Source organism: Mytilus galloprovincialis, chromosome 11 (assembly GCF_965363235.1).
Source record: "Mytilus galloprovincialis chromosome 11, xbMytGall1.hap1.1, whole genome shotgun sequence".
Taxonomy (NCBI): domain Eukaryota; kingdom Metazoa; phylum Mollusca; class Bivalvia; order Mytilida; family Mytilidae; genus Mytilus; species Mytilus galloprovincialis.
Window position 1 is genome coordinate 72555371 of NC_134848.1, and position 16986 is coordinate 72572356.

Consider the following 16986-nt stretch of genomic DNA (forward strand, 5'->3'; position numbering starts at 1 on the left):
GACCCACAATGATTGACACAATGTGTTACCTACTTATACCAGACAAACCTGATAAAAAATAATAATGCCGATATTTTGCTGAAAAAGTGTACCTCCAAATTCAACAAATATGTTGTCAATAAAAAAATCCAACATACTGACCACTTGTTCCTCTGTATAGCATGCTTTACTTTTTGTTCACTATTAATTATATATGCCATATGGTTTCCTAAAGTACTAATTTGTTAGCGTATGCTACCATTTAATAATAAAATATTTCGTCTACCATATCTATAATACATCGCGATACTGTCCTTTTTAATAGAAATTAAAGTTACAATTTGTTAACTGATATGCATAGTTGTTTTATCAATCAAACAGTAATTCTTGGCATTTTTCATTTTGTTACAATCATCGGTACCCAATTTATCTACTTTGCTCGGAAGCTATATGAACATTTACAAAGATATGGGAAAGCTTTGCATATATTTAACACACTATATGAATATAACTAAAGTACAATGTGTACTTCGCTTATATTTGATAATGTTTGTAAATTTAATGTAAAAGGCATCCTATCATATATTTAAAAAAGGACGACAAAAGTACTACTTTAGGTTTACATTTGAATACGTTTCAACAGCTTTATAAATGTATGTAAATAAGTTTACTTTACTTACACGTGACTTACAGTTGTTTAAGAGTTTAGGAAAGATTACCATATTTTTGGCCACTTCTTGCATGTATAGTATACGAAAACAGAATGTTTATGTATTTATTCATCAAATAATGGATATTGAGAAATATGGTGCAGCAGAGTGCCTTACTTTGCCTTGCTTTTATAAACACGAGCAAAGAAATGCAAATCAACCTTTTCTTGCAGTGTAAAATGAAGGTAAATATAAAACAAAACCTGAGTTGAAATCTAAATGCTTTATAAGTAACCCTTAAAATGCGGATCAAGATCCCATCTTATAAATGAACTTTGATATTTACACAAATTTTGCTAATGAATGACTGCTTTTAAAAGTATATTACTCATCTTAGAATTGAAGTATTTAAAGAAACAATGAAACATATAAAAAAATAAAATAAAAAAATGTCATAAAATTGCACAACTTTTCATGCAACAACATTTTCTACACGATTTACAAAGAGAAAATGCCATGCGTTTACTTTGAAGTAAGGAGTCCGATTCTTCACAACTTTGAGCTTCCTGGAATTGGCTGAAGCGATATGTAGGGATGTATTTATCTTGTTTGCCATCGTCATTGTCTTCTTCTACGATTAAACAGTTGTCTTTATCTGAATTGAATTCACTCGTCTGGGATTGTATGTTTAGGCCGTCCATTGAAGGCAAATGGCATATACGTCAATGTCTGGAATTTAAAAAAAAGGCATTTACAATGTGGCAAAATGGATACAAGTTAAGAGATATTAAATACAAACAATTTGTAGTATTAACGACTGTTTACTTATTTTAATACCCATCTCTAGCTTTTGAATATTCAAAGTAAATCGACAAACATGATATGGATAAGTGATAAATTGGAACCAACTGTCATCTGGTCAAGCATGCGCATATAAAGCTTTGTACCAAATATCAGAGAGCTCTGAATTCTTGTCGCTAAGAAAATTTCAAACGAAACGTGTTACGGAGAGTTGAAAACCAGTATAGACCCTCTCTATTGGACCACAAGCTTTGAATAAAAGGTAAAATATATAAAATAGTATCATTAAAATGCAAATCTTTCTAATACGTGTATTTTTTAGACTATGATGTAGTGTATGATACCAATGTCTGTCCGTCCGTCTGACCGTATACTAACTCAACTTTGCTTTCACTACTTTCCATGAAATATGAAAACACAATATGAGGATTGACCCGAAGAAAGCTGTTTGTCGATTTGATTTTGTTGACTTAGTAACATTTATTTGTATGTTTGTTTTGAAATTTTAGTCAGTTGTGTTATATGTCAGTGATGTATGTTTACACCGTTTTTACTGCTGGATCTGGGACAGACTAAAATGTTACTTCAATATTATTTTACTGTATGGTTCGGCTTTGCACATTGTTGAAGGCTGTACGATGACATACATTTGCTACATACACATGATTTGGAGTCTGGTAGATAGTTGTCTCATTAGCAATAACAACAAATATCTGTACTGGAATAACTCCTATTTTAATATGATTAAAGACAAAAAGCACTATATTGATATACTGCAATGAATCATAATTGATCAACTTAACTTCGTATATGCCGTATATTTGTCGGAGAATCAATAGACTACAACTTTATAGTTTAAATTTAATTCGGCTGGGGACCTAGACGTTCGTAAGCTGAACAAGATACTTGATGTATTGACAATATTTTCCTTGACCAAATGTCTGTCTCTACCCAACATACCCTTATTTTCCAGTAACAGTCATAGTTTTTTTCTCGTTTGAATTTGAAATTCTGTGAAAATTGTTTTAAATCGTTAACTGTCAATTTGAACACGGATCCGATTTTTTTAAGAGTTACGGAGGCTATAGACTATATTCTACAGATGTCTTATTTTACAAATCAGTAGAATTAGTTAGTGAAAATCGATCGAAGTTTTATTCTGTAAGCTGTTGTTTGCCTTATCTTCTTTAAGCCGTGGTATTGTTCGTCTTTTTATGTCGTTAATTGTGTTCTAATTCCTTATTAAAAACCATTGATTAATATCATACTTACTTGATTGTTATTTTGAAACAGCAAAACAGATCGATAAAACTCCTGTTGCGGCTACAAAATATCCAGGCAAAAATTAAATAAAGAAGTATTACTTGCAAACTTTAATGTATTCATGCCATTGAGTTACAAGTTTGTTATAAATAACCAGAGTACACTTAGATATAAAAAATCAACAAAACATACTGATATGAAGTGATGTATACTGATAGTAACACTTTAGTATTTTATTTTTTTTATGCGAAATAATACACATATCATTGTTTTACATCCTATGATCCGTGTTAATTTCCCAGGTACACTCTTAACGAGCTCACCATACTACAACTTAATTTCTCTTTTTCACCTTTCAGAATTACCAATAATTCAATGCTATAACAGAGAAGGCGTATGAATGCAATTTAAATTGTTAAAAAGGAGGAGGGTTGTTTTAAAGAATGCTGTTTCTCCTTTTAAACTATTCACAGCCTAGCAAGTAGTCAAGTAGTTTTGGGATTAGCCATTACCGAATTATCGACTTTATTCTCTTTAATCACTCTATGGATGACTCGGCTATAGTAATATGGTCACCAATTTTTATGATCGACAGCAAAACCCTTGCCGACGTCGGTTGTCCGTTTTCCTGTATGGAAAAAATAAATGTGCATCCACGTCAAATCAGAATAGGTACAGGATGAATTTCGATACAAAGCTATTTTACCTTAAGCTATAGGACAGCAATTTAAGTTCTTATATTTTAATCTACAATAAGTGTTTCGGAATATTAAACTAAAATCTTACTCAAAGAATTTCAGAAAGAAATCTGATTTTGCTGGAGTCAACCAACTACACTTAAAACAAGGCTATAGCTAGATGGACGATATCGATAATCAAATGAAATAAAAGTACACACGACCCCTACCCGCCCACCTATTTTTGCTATAATTTTTGCCTTGCATTCAGGTCAGATACTGACCCTCGAAGAGCTGTTTTTTATGGTTTTTAAGCGTACAGAGTTTGTGGCACTTTTAACAGGAGGCTTGGGATTTAACGTCTCTATTCTGATTTGACGAAATAAGGGCATTCCTTCTGCCTTCAATAATGCTTCAACTCTCTCTGCTAGGGACTCATTATCATTAACCTCCTCATTTGTCTCTTTATTATACACCTCCTCTGTGTTTATCCTTTAAATCCTTTTGTCTGAATTGATACTTTTGATCGAACTATCCAGATTTGTCCTCCTCATCTGTCTCCACATTGCATTACTTTCATTTTTGGGATGCTTCTTCTTGTCTGATGTTTTTGAATTAGGACTTGTTGATGAATGTTCCTTTTCAGGTAGATGTACTTCACCTATTACAGGTTGATGAACTTCTGCAGTGTTCTGTGCCTGGTTTTAGGTTTGCTTTGGTGTAACTTTTTGAACATTGTCTGACCTTTTTTTTTCTTTTTCTGTTTGTTCCTCTTTTATAATAGCATCAATAAAGTCCATAATCTCATACTCAGGCTCCTCTCCTATGTCCGATCTACACCCGGTTTCAACAATTAATAGTTCTTCAGCTGTCCTAGATTTTACTTCAAACTTTACCTTCCCCCTAAACAGCTTTCTGACATGCCTTTTTCTAATCCCTAATGCTTTGGTCACTTAAAGAGAAAAATAACAATACATCGAACAGCAAGGAAAATTCAAAACGGAAACTTCCTTATCAAATGGCAAAATCAGAAGCTCAACCACATCAAACGAATAGAAAACAAACAACTATCATATTCCTGAATAATTAAGTGTCTGTTTGTCCTTAAAGTTTGGGAAGGCTCATAGTCCACGTTGGCAATTCCCATTCTTCTTAAAAGATTGTCTTTAGCCCTTGAGTCCTCCATGCCCAATGAACTAGCTCTACCTTAAACCAAATATATGCCGATGATTTCTTCAATCTATGGTAGGCCATTTTTCATCTGTACGACTGTTCTATCCTGGTCTTTGTGAGTTCTGGCAATTCCATCAAAGGTCTGGATGGACTATACTTCCGCTTCCTGGAGCTGGTAGACTGCTTACTAGAACCAGAAGCAGTCGCTCAGAAAAAACAAATCAAATCTGCTGCAAAGTAGTAGGTCCTGTAAGACCCCTTTTTTGCCAAAAAATATAGCAGTTTTACAAAATTGTTAAAATGTAAATTGTTAGTTATTTATTTGAAAGAAGACTGCTTCTGTAACATAAATATGGGCTGTTTTTGACAATACAGTGCAAATATATCGGGTACTGCATCTTTAAGTCATGCTAAATTACTGAAATCTTCACAATTTTAGCATGTTAGTTTAATTTTAGACGCTTTCCGTCTGAAATGAAGATGGCCGCATTTGTGTTCATTCATAATATTGAAATGTAAGTTGTTTTTGATGACAATATATAACATAATAAAGGTTGAGGATGAACACGGATGCGGCCACTTTCATTTCTGGCAAAAACCTGAAAAGTGACATGTTTTTGCATTAATGTTTGAAAAACTAAGGCTTTTCTACCTCAGGAATAGATTGCCTTAGCTGTATTTGGTAAAACTTTTAGGAATTTTTGGTCCTCAATGTTCTTCAACTTCGTTCTTTAGCGTCACTGATCAGTCTTATGTAGACGAAACGCGCGTCAGGCGTAAATATAAAATTTTATTCCTGGTATCTATGATGAGTTTATTTGATAGATTTTTCATATTTAAGCTTGGATCGGAGTGTTATTAATGACTAAATCAGTTAAAATCTTTTACATTAATTAATCGATTCAACTGAAATAGACACTTAAGTGTTTAAACGGTGTCCAAAATCGTTCGTCAGATGAACCTGAAATTTGAGGCCAAAATCGGCCCTTACCGGACCTACTCCTTTTCATTAGGATTCATTAAGTCTACCATGTCTACATCAGCTATTGATATTTTGAGTCGTAAACGTAGGATTTGATAAACATCTCACGGATTTGCATGGCAACGCATATATATTCCCTTGAAAAACAAGGGTTTTTTAATCCGTAATCAGACATTTTTTCAATATATAAAAAACGAAGTCAAAATATCTCCTGTTGCAAAAACTGAAAATTTAACCTGTTTCACCTTGAATATATCATATCTTTATTTACGTGCATTTTCTAAAACTGAGGACCACTTCCCTGAAAAAAAAATCAACCGAACCGAGTTACCTTCAAACCGGATCTGTAACATTTCCAGGTGAAAACATATACCAAATATCAAGCATGATGACAACATGTTGAAAGATATGTGAACGAACAGACAGATGAAGTCCATATTAATAATGCTAAAAAATGAAGCGTCAACATGTATTAGTGAAAGAATCCTAGATACAACTTACTGACGTGTGTGGTTACTTTCTTCCATATTTGCAATCTCTTCAATTACGTATGAAACATTATTATATATTTTACATATACAAATTGCACGTACTGTACCCTAAATTTGTTATAGAATTTAATCTTCCGGACAAAAGCTGTGTTACAAATGTCATAAGGCAGGAAGCCTAGATGGATGTACCAACATAGGTCTATGTGACCAGGACAACGTATGTACAATATATATGTGAATACACTCATTCTAGTAGAAAAGACATTGTCAAGTTTATCCTTCCACATTCATTTAATTGAACAAAAATCTTCGAATAAATTTTAAAAAAAATACTGTCTTGTAAATATATCTTGTTGTCTGCACAAAACTGGTTCTAAACACCACATGAAGGCTATAGCTTTAAAACGTATAAGTTGTTCATATAGGTATATGTGCATGTTTTACTATAGCAAAACTCGAATATTACTTGCGATTCTGTTTTATTACTTGAGTATTGCCGATATTCTGTTTTTAGCTTATCGTGTTTAGCTATGTATGGATGTTGCCGAAACACCAAGAACTGACAGACATCGATACAACCGTCATTCTATGAAAGTAACGCGTAAAGATGAAATTAACGCTTGCATTTTTTTAACGCTTGCGATGCGCATTTCTGGAACACTGAAACAAGACATTTTTAAGACTAAACTTGTCTAAAGTTCTTTGATCAAAATTATATCGACTGACGATCTCGACTATTTGTAGATTTTTTTTCAATTTACTCTTCATCTATAGTTTTGTCAAAAATGCAAAATGGGTTGAATTTGTAATAATGGGCTTTATCACTTATAAATAAAGGGAACAACAAATTCGGCCATGTTGACAATACAATATAACTTTAATTTGTGTTAGAGCCCCGCCGCAACGAACGGGCGGGATTTATTACCATTGTTCGTCTGTTCGCCCTAAAGCCCCAAAATTATTCTGCTTAAACCATGAGTTCCCACTTCAACTTATTTACAATGTTTCTTACCACAACACACAAATCAAGTTCAAATCGGGTGGTGTTACTTGTACAGTTCTCTAGTCAAGTCCCCTGATAACGTTTACGCAAGTAGAGGCGTCATCTGTGTCTCATAAACACATTTCCCATTTATTTTGTATTTATAAGGTTCCAAGCATGAGAATAATTGGTACAATCCTCCTATTCTGCAAAAAGGTAATGGTTTACTTTTTTAAATTGTTATTTGGATGGAGAGTTGTCTCATTGGCACTCACATCACATCTTTCTATATCTAATTATCGGCATGTGGGAACATCGGACACGCTTCTCAAAATGACTCAAATGATGATTGTGGACGAATTCGGTTATCAATGGTTGGACTGCTTGTATATATTAACAAATGAAATGATGACCAATGCATAGGGATGGCAATAGGTCTCACTGAACGTTGAGTCGGCTGAGCTTATACAATATACCGTGGTGAATTGATAGTTACACAATGTGCTAGTTACCTACCGCGATATATATTGGGTCATTAAAATCCATTTTCGGTTCGAGCGAACCTAATCTGAAATTTGCTGACCACATACATATCGTATAAGTTTACAAGCACACAAATATACATTCCAGACTTTCTAAACATGCGGCAAATAAATAAATTTGGTGTTTTTACTATCTTCTGATTAGTTAAAATTATCAGTTTTATTTTCCATGTTGTCAATTTTGATGGCGATACGCCCACTCTGAGGTTGTGTATTCATACGCCAACATGTGTGTACGTGGTTATTGTTAATATAAATAATATAAAAAGTTCTTTGAGCCTTATTTTTGATAGAAATTTATTTATAATGAATGGCAATAATTTATTTTGATTTTATTTAACCATAAAACTAATTTTTGACTCTTCACATTTTACATAATCCGCTTCGTGGTCTATCAAAATGATGGAATCTTCAATATAAAGAACCTACTTCAAATGATCTATAAGAAAAAGGTGCTAACAATATATATAACAAGTTGGTAGCTTTTGCTGTGATTTCTACATTTAATTTTGTTAATTTCTTCAAATATTTTACGGCCGAAACGTTTTCAAATTTTCCTCAAATATGTGCTGTTTTGGAAAGGGATACCCCATTACCAACTGAGTATTATAATACTAACCCTATATTAACCAAAGCCATATTAAATATATACGGCCACCACGTGATTGTTTTTTTACCAATAACGTTCCTAGAAATGTATTGGTGGTAAGATAAATGTGATTATTGATACAAGACGCCGACAATAATAACCAAATTATATATAAAAGGCTACATTCAGTTTTCAGCAACAAATATGTGTCTAACCATAATATCATAAAAATCTTGAGTCTATAAAAATTGTTACTTTCTTTTAACATACACTATCCAAGATCATCCACCACAAACTATTATCCAAATAACAGTGAAGCATCGAAATATTTAACAGGACAACTACTGACGATGAGCATGCTCATAGAAATATTGCGTTAAGAAAATTATGACTGAGAATCATTAAATACTATTTATTCATATGATCGAGGATTAAAGGTTGATTTTTTTTTAATATTTTGACAATTATGGATGTATTTAAAAGATTTGTTGAAATATTCAGGATGCAGGACAATATTTATAACTTCTATTCATTATCTGCATAATTGTTTTATTGACCTCTGATAGTTATCTCTTGTTTTCGTTTTAGTCTTGTTCCATTAACAAAGAAACAAATCTTCTGGGTGTATCAAAATGGACCAGCGACTGTTCACGTCATGTGGTAAACTACAATCAATCACAATTTCCAAAAAATCATCCTTATAAATAATAACAAACAAAAAAGAACTTAACTTTTCAGAGTTTGTTATTACCGGAAGTAGTTAGTTGGTATATATAGTGTTCACTATGCATTAAAAACAAATCAGTCAGTCATATTATTGATTTCCTAAATGAAATGGACGGATATCATGTTACATAAAAGGTACTGTGGATTCATTTATATTCGTTGGATACTAATACTTGTGGATTTCGAGGGTACAGGGGAACCACGAATTTAAAGCAATGTATGCAAAATTTGCCAAATCAACGAATGTAAATATCATCAAATATGTTAGTTTTTCTTAATCCACGAAAATTGGTACCCACGAAAATAAATGAATCCACAGTAATATTGAGGTACGTAAGGCCCATGTTTTCAGATTAGTATTTATGAGATAAACTCGAAAACAATATTTGTTGGCAAAGCCACAAAACAAATTTATGTATGTTTCGTTAAGAATAAATCATTGATCTTTCTATATCCATGAAACCAAAAAAACTAGAATTTCAAAAATTTAAATTCACATTATTTATATCTATATTGCTACTTATTGAATTTATTGATTAATATTTACCCATCCTTAAAGTACATACAATGTATGCCAGTCAAGGTACGTAACGGAACAACCGATCATTTTTTTTCTATTTTCTAAATGGACGACTCAACGTGTGAATTGGGCATGAAAAAATTTGGTCAGTACAAGTCCTCTGTCTACCTAAAGTAGAGCATTTACCTCATTTAGGCATACGTTTGGCTGAGCACAATGTACAATTATGCAGCTTAATTTTTTTTACCGCAACTCAAAGTGATTTTGATGGACCAAAATAATTTCTACCAGTCATTGTTAAAGTCATTGCAGTAGAGACAAGGACCAATAAACAAACAGATTCGCATACTGGAAAACTATGATGAAAGCAAATACAAATATATGGTGTAGGGATAGGAGTTATCACTGTTTTCGATATTAAATGATTACGATATGACCCAAACAAAGTTGCGGGAGAGCAACAGAAAAAAAATTGCAAAAACATATTATGCTTTTAGTCAAGCACAACTGCTCAAACGAAGGACAGACATTAGGCCAATCGTTCTTACAACTGTTTGAGCTGGGTTTTTTTAATTCAGCCATAGTTTTGTCTGTCTTCTCCTAGTATTTTAATCGCAATACTGACTCCTTGTGACCGATTATATAATCAGAATTATTTTCAGTTTATATAGTTATTAAGATATTGGTTCCTTTCTTAAATGAAAGCTAGTGATTATGAGTATACTTTACGGAAATGCGATCTATATAAAACTTATAAAACTTATAAAACGATTTTTTTCAGCAATGTCGTGCGACAATTGGGTCAAAGTATTGTTGTAATTCCAGTCTTTGTAATAGTTTATGTCATAAAGCAACATCATCAGTTCAACGGAGTGAGTATACCCGTCCTAATTGATTGAATATGTTATGTTTTCTTGATATCTTTGATGTTCAACCATCAAGTTGTTATTGTTTAAATTAATTTAGACCAAATGTAGAATAGCATTTTCAAAAAAAAAATACTACTCACAAAGATCGCAAGGATGGGAGAACATATGATATATGTAATATTTACTAGATAATAAAATTAAGCTATACAATTTTAAGAATGGAAGTTTGGGATAAGTCCATGAGACCAAACAGTAAACAACAGCCGAACTAGAAGTGTTATAGATTAATACTATACAATAAAAAAATATTTCCGTTATGATTAATAATAAAGACACGTTTGTCAGAAATGCATGCAGTAACATTACATTTCAACTTAATTTATTTGAAATATGGTGCCTATTATACTATTTAGGTATTCAGTACTGTTCGTAAAATGTATAGGATGCACGTATAATGCAAAAATGTATAAGGGAAACATTAATTACTGTGCGACTCGTAGACGTTTAGTGGAAAGAGTGAGAAGCGTATGAACAAAAATCAGTACCAATGTTTATATAAAATCATAATTGGACAGAAACTTTTAAATAGATTTTTCAGCTTGTTTTGGCACGTAAGTTTTTATTTTAACAAACTGTCATTCTATAAAATTGAGAATGGAAATTGTGTAATGTGTCAAAAAGACTACTACTACCCGACCAAACAGTTGAATACAGCCGAAAGTCAGTAATGGGTCCCCAAAACAGCGAGAAAATTCCGCAGCCGGAGGAGTGTTTTAGCTTGTCCCAAAAAGCTATTAAAGTCCCTAAAATTTTTGTTGCTATTTATTGTTTGCTTTTTGTGCTTTGAAATGTCTACACGCCTATTGCATTCATATTTTGCATTAACATTCGTGTATTGCGTGTATTTTGATGGCTGTTCTAGAAAGAGGTGCTTTGAGATTAAAACTTTCGAAACTAAGTGTGCACTGGTTTTTATCTATGTTTAACAAACTTATTTATTACAGGTTGCCCTTCAAAATGGATTTCTTGGTGTAACACATGCCTATTGTTTTCTTCTGTGGACAAATCCTGGATGGATGCAGAGGTATTTTAAGTGACAATATGTCTTATCTATGTTTCCTATGATGACATATTTATTCATTATAGATTGGATTTAAATTGGATTTCGTGGTGTACCAAATGCCTATTATTTTCTTCTGTTGACAAATCAAGGGTTGATGCAGAGTTATTTAAGTGACAATATGTTAAGTGATTTGATTTTGCCATGTGATTATAGACATTCCGTTTAGATTTTCCTCTGCGTTCAGATTTTTGGTGATTTTAATTTTTGCTTCACTCACAATTTAAAACAAACTTTAATATTTTAGCCTTGAGCAAAGGCTCCGTGTTAAAGGCCGTATCTTGACCTATAAAGGTTTACTTTTAAAAATTGTTACGTGGCTGGAGAGTTTTCTCATCGGCACTCATACCACATATTCCTATGTCTATTGTATATACAATCTGAAAATTGAAATATCGGATTCATTTTGTATAGACTGTTTTGAATGGCAATGAAAACATAATACCAAAGCTGTTTTACATTATAATACATGTTGGATAACAATGGTTACAAAACATGTTTTGGTAACTCTTAGCTATATGTTAGTCAAGAACCGCAAAGTAATTTAACTTTTGCCATTTTAGTGAGAATGAAGTATGTTCATTTATGCATAATAACAGATACTGTTGAACAAATTTTATAAATCTATTTAAGGGGCACAGGCTATACAATATTTTTTGTTATCTAAAATATGTAATTAGTGAAAGTGAAATAGTTAAATAATGAATCACTTTAAGCTGTCAGCATAGTTCCATTTTGTCAATCTAAGCTCAGAAACATTGATGATACAGTTAAAGACGATGATTAATATAAATTTTTAATCTGAAATATGAAACAGACAAAGCAAATCCAATGGCACGAATTCCCTTTCTATTTTCATGTATATTTATGTTTAAAAAGCTTGTATGACAATTGGAGGTGTTCGAAGGTCAACTCTATAGATACTAAAATTTTGTCAAAACCCACATAAAGATGTACACACTTAACAAAGCTACATATTCTCGAGCCTAAGCCTTGTAAATTGATTATATTAGACTTTTTTAAAATTTGGATAAATGTTTTACATTTTTATAAATCAAATATAGGACTCTGAGTAAAATCGGTGAGCATCAATTTGACAGCTAGTGTCTTTTTAACTTGATAAAGACGAAACGTCAAGTTAGTATAAAAAAATGGGGAAACTCCATAATCGCAACGCTACAAAAATGAATGCGTCGAATGCAAATAATAAAACACAATAGTACTGTAACACAATGATTAATTCTGTGCTGGTTTTTTTCCTAAATTTGTTTTTGACTTCCCTACAAAGATACTGTAACAGTTTGCATGGACATTTAGTTGAGCTAAAGGATTCTGCTACCAACACATTTGTCAAAGATCATTTGAAAGCGATGAATGGTAAGCTATCAATCCTTTTTATGATCAATAACGATACTTGCCTCTCAGACGTACACATGAGAGGTTTAGCGCTATAACAACAGGTTCAATTCACCTTATTCTATATTTGAGAATGTCTGTAACAGGTCAGGTATATGGCAGTTGTTGTCCATTCGTTTGATGTGTTTTTTCATTTGATTTTACAATATGATTAGGAACTTTTCGTTTTGAATTTTCCTCGGAGTTCAGTATTTTTCTTATTTCAATTTTAATTGATAAAAATGAAATGAAATGGTCATTTCAGTGATTTGAAATAAGCTATAAGATATAATTTTAAGATTGGTGTAATGTACTACAGTTTATTCAGGGTGCGAATACAGCTGTATATATCTTTTTGTAGTTATCGCTTTCATAAAAAAAAGTTGATCTATTTGTAAAATAAGCTGTTTCAATATTTCAGCTAACTCAACTGTTAATGTTTGATTAAAATCATAAAAACATACACTAATTTTTAAATAAAAAAGGATGTATATTGATAACTAACTGTTTGAATAACAAAATTACAAATATTAGTATTAAAACCTTTTATTCAATTTTTTGAAGGCAATAATCATGTATACTTTGTTGGAGCCACTGATTTTGCTAAAGAGGGCAGTTGGATTTGGCATAAAAGTAATACACATGCAACATTTTTTGATTGGGGAGTGCATCAAATACCATTCGTTGCCAATCACCATGAAAATTGTTTAACATTAGACTTCAATGAAAACTTCGTATGGCACGACTACCCATGTCAAGACAAGTTACACTTTATTTGTGAAAAATAAAACATGAGCATAAATAGCTTGCTGTTTTGAATTATAATGCATAACCTACATTGTTGTTCATATTTATGAACCAAACAGATGATTTGGGTTGACATATGGTCACTTACAGTCTTATTCCTAACGACGTAAAACCCAAGATACATTATCTCGTATGTTTGATTATGCGAGTTGTGCAAGTTCGCAGATACGTCCAATCAATTTTTAGTGTCTGTTTTTCTGTGCAAGTTGTTTGCTACGTTCAATCGGAACAGTGTGATATCCAGTTAACAAACACAAAAAAAAATTCACTATTCGTATGATAGATTCGAGAAAGCCAATAAACCTTGTCACGCCATACTTTAAAATTACATATGTCTCGAACATTTAAATTCTTGGTTTTCCTATACCAAACAGTATGCGATATAGGTTTGACTATTTTTTGAAGGCCGTACGATGACTAATAGATGTTAATTTCTGTGTCAGATGGTCACTTGTGGAGAGGTGTCTCATTGGCAATCGTACCACTTCTTACTTGTGCTCATTCGTGTCCGTTGTCGTTCAACGTCGTCTGTAAACTGCAAACAGTAATTATGTTAAGTAAGAATTGCAAATAAGTTAATAAGACCAAAGTTGTTAATTGACCCTTTAAGCCCACTGTCCACCAAGGTTCAAAAGGAGAAGATGTCAGCAACAGTACGGTCTTCGACAATGATAAACAACCATACTATATAGACAAATTCAATTCAAATAACTATTGGCCTTATTCATGACAAAACAATTTGCAAAAATCAAAGGTGACAGACATGAACCAACGGCACACTCTGAATTCCCTAACTAAGGACAGGCACAACCCTGTACCAAAAATGGGGCAGTGGCGTAATAGCACAACATGAGACCACACTCTAAAGATCAGTTACAAAATATCGTAAATCATCAATTCGGTACAAATCAGAAGAAAAAAATAAATAAAAGCATATATCGAACGTGGCATGGTATTTATCCAAACCTCATACCTAAAACTAAATGTCACTAATTGTATTCGGGTTCTTTTTTTTAAGTTGAATTTTCGCCTTTTTCATTGACAGCGTGTTTCATACAGGTACATGTAACACAAACATTTTTTTTTACCTTTTTCGTTATTTTTACATTTTACATTGAGGGTAAAGTGTTATTGAAAGGTTAAACAAGGGATATAACGTGGAATTTCGTTAGAGCTGGCTGTCAGTTGATGTACGTCAGTACTGGCGATTGGTGGACGAACGTCAGAGTTGACTGTTGGAAGACTAACGTCAGAGTTAGCTGTTGGTGGATGTACATCGATATCAGTGCTGACGATTGAGTGATTCACGTCAGAGCTGGACGTTGGTTTGAATACGTCAGATCTAACTGTTCGTAGATAAACGACAGAGCTTGATGTTTTTGGATAAACATCAGAGGTAGCTGCTGGTTGATCCACGTCACAGTTGGTTGTTTGTAGATAAACGTCAGAGCTCGCTGGTTGATTAACGTCAGAGTTGGCTTTTTGTTGATTAACATCAGAGCTGGCTATCGATGGAATAACGTTAAAGTCGTCTGTTGGCGGCAATAAGTCGGATTTGATTGGAAGTGGTAATCTGTCAGAGCTGATTGGTAGTGGTAATCTGTCAGAGCTGACTATTTGTGAATCAAAATCTGAACCATTTTCTAACAATGACATACTTTTCTCTTGTGATAGTTTCTTTGTCTTAACGTTATGGATTTCAGTATTATCTGAAAGATTCGACACAACATCGAGCTCCTCGTGTTCCTTTAATGTTTCATTTCTAACACTATTTAAGGTCGTTGGCAGATTGTCTCCTTGGTAATTTCGTTTTTTAAATGATTTATTCTCATTATCAACTTTGGGTGAATAATGCACTGTTCTGTCCATAACATCGCCAAGACCACTGAAATTATTTTTAGCATGCTTTTTATCTGGATGATAAATACTTCGGTCCAGTGTCTCTTGATTTGAATTATCGCTATCCATCTAAATTCTTTGACTTTATCTATGGCTGGAAATATAAAACAAAACCAATGTTTTAACGCTTACACAATACTTATTCAATGACATTATATTTATTTGTTGGTTGATTAATATAAAAATGAATGGATTAATGATAGCTTGAATGATTTGTGTAGACCGATTACTTACTTCCTCTGATTGTTGTTTTTAATAGATTCTTTTATCAAAATCATTTTAGCATCTTTTGATAACTCAATGTTAATTTCATGCAAACAAGTACAAATAAAAAACAGAAACTAAAATACTGGTTACACGATTATACTATTCAACTTACCTAAAGTGCATGTTAATTACATAAGAAGGCATAATTTAAACCACCATTGACTTAGCTAAATGTTCCCATCAGATGGTCTTGCATACTGAGAATTCAAATATTAAAACAAGAGTCACTGGATTTTGTATATGATCATTTTCTAAGCGGATATACAACATTTACTTGTTTTGTTTTTAGTTTTGTTGAAAGGGTAATGAATGATTTATGTAAGACATATCTAAGACACAACACATTATTTGGACCGGGTTTATTGACTAATAGCTTCTTAGAAAATATGTATATCGTATATTTTGTGTAAAGGAATACAATCTATATGTATATTTTGTCTCACACCAAGTTGAATTTAAACATTCCCAACAAGTGACTTGATGTATTGACACTATATTTCTTGTCCTTCGCTGGTTTCGCTTTTGTTGGGTTGTTGTCTCTTTGACACATTCCCTATTTTCACCCTCAACATTATCCTTACTATCCTGTGACAGTCCGAAAGTAAACAACATGCAAAAGGAGAGGAATAGACGTAAGCATTTGAGTAGTAACCTATAAGAAATAGAGTGCTTCTGAGAGAGAAAAAAATGATTGAATGCTTAAACTATCGCTATAATCTACATCAGAGGTATTATTCCAAAAGAATTGGTTTTTTCAAATATTAACCTGCAAGAATATAAAATTTTGATCTCATTATGTATTGTTTGTAAAAACAGCTAGGAAACTGCGAAGTAAATAGCCAAGTCTCCAATTAGACTAAGATACCCAAGGATCTGCTTGCAAATACTAAAGTTTTAGTTTTAAATTTTGTGAACTGTTGTTTGCCTTATTTTCTATAAGCCATGTTATTATTTGACTTTCTTCGATATAAATGTTGTTCTAATTCGTCGTTGAAACAAATGATTAATGTCATACTGATAAAAACACTTCAGTGTTTTATTTTAATGCGCAATAACCTCGATAACAAGATATCATTTGTTTTACATACTATGATCCGTGTTAGATTTGGCCAGGTACACTCGTACCGCAATGATAATTTTACATGAATATTTTTATTTTTAGTCATTCATTACCTGTCTTAAGTTGAATTTTAGCTTGAGTTTTTTTTATGACCATGATGACACTGTTTCATTTAAAATGTTGAGGGATAGTGT

The 16986-nt window shown here is 32.5% G+C and overlaps 3 long non-coding RNA genes across 3 annotated transcripts; 2 read left to right on the forward strand and 1 right to left on the reverse strand.

Annotated features, from left to right (window-relative positions):
* Positions 1-897: 897 nt before the first annotated feature.
* On the reverse strand, positions 898-2832 carry LOC143051360 (uncharacterized). Its single transcript, XR_012970724.1, has 2 exons — positions 2703-2832; positions 898-1358 (listed from the first exon to the last, which is right to left on the reverse strand). It is a non-coding gene; the product is annotated as an uncharacterized LOC143051360 (long non-coding RNA).
* Positions 2833-6152: 3320 nt separating this feature from the next.
* On the forward strand, positions 6153-11328 carry LOC143052759 (uncharacterized). Its single transcript, XR_012971229.1, has 4 exons — positions 6153-6233; positions 8718-8789; positions 10157-10247; positions 11249-11328. It is a non-coding gene; the product is annotated as an uncharacterized LOC143052759 (long non-coding RNA).
* A 1317-nt stretch (positions 11329-12645) lies between these two features.
* Positions 12646-13563, forward strand: LOC143052758 (uncharacterized). Its single transcript, XR_012971228.1, has 2 exons — positions 12646-12741; positions 13324-13563. It is a non-coding gene; the product is annotated as an uncharacterized LOC143052758 (long non-coding RNA).
* The last annotated feature ends 3423 nt before the right edge of the window (positions 13564-16986 follow it).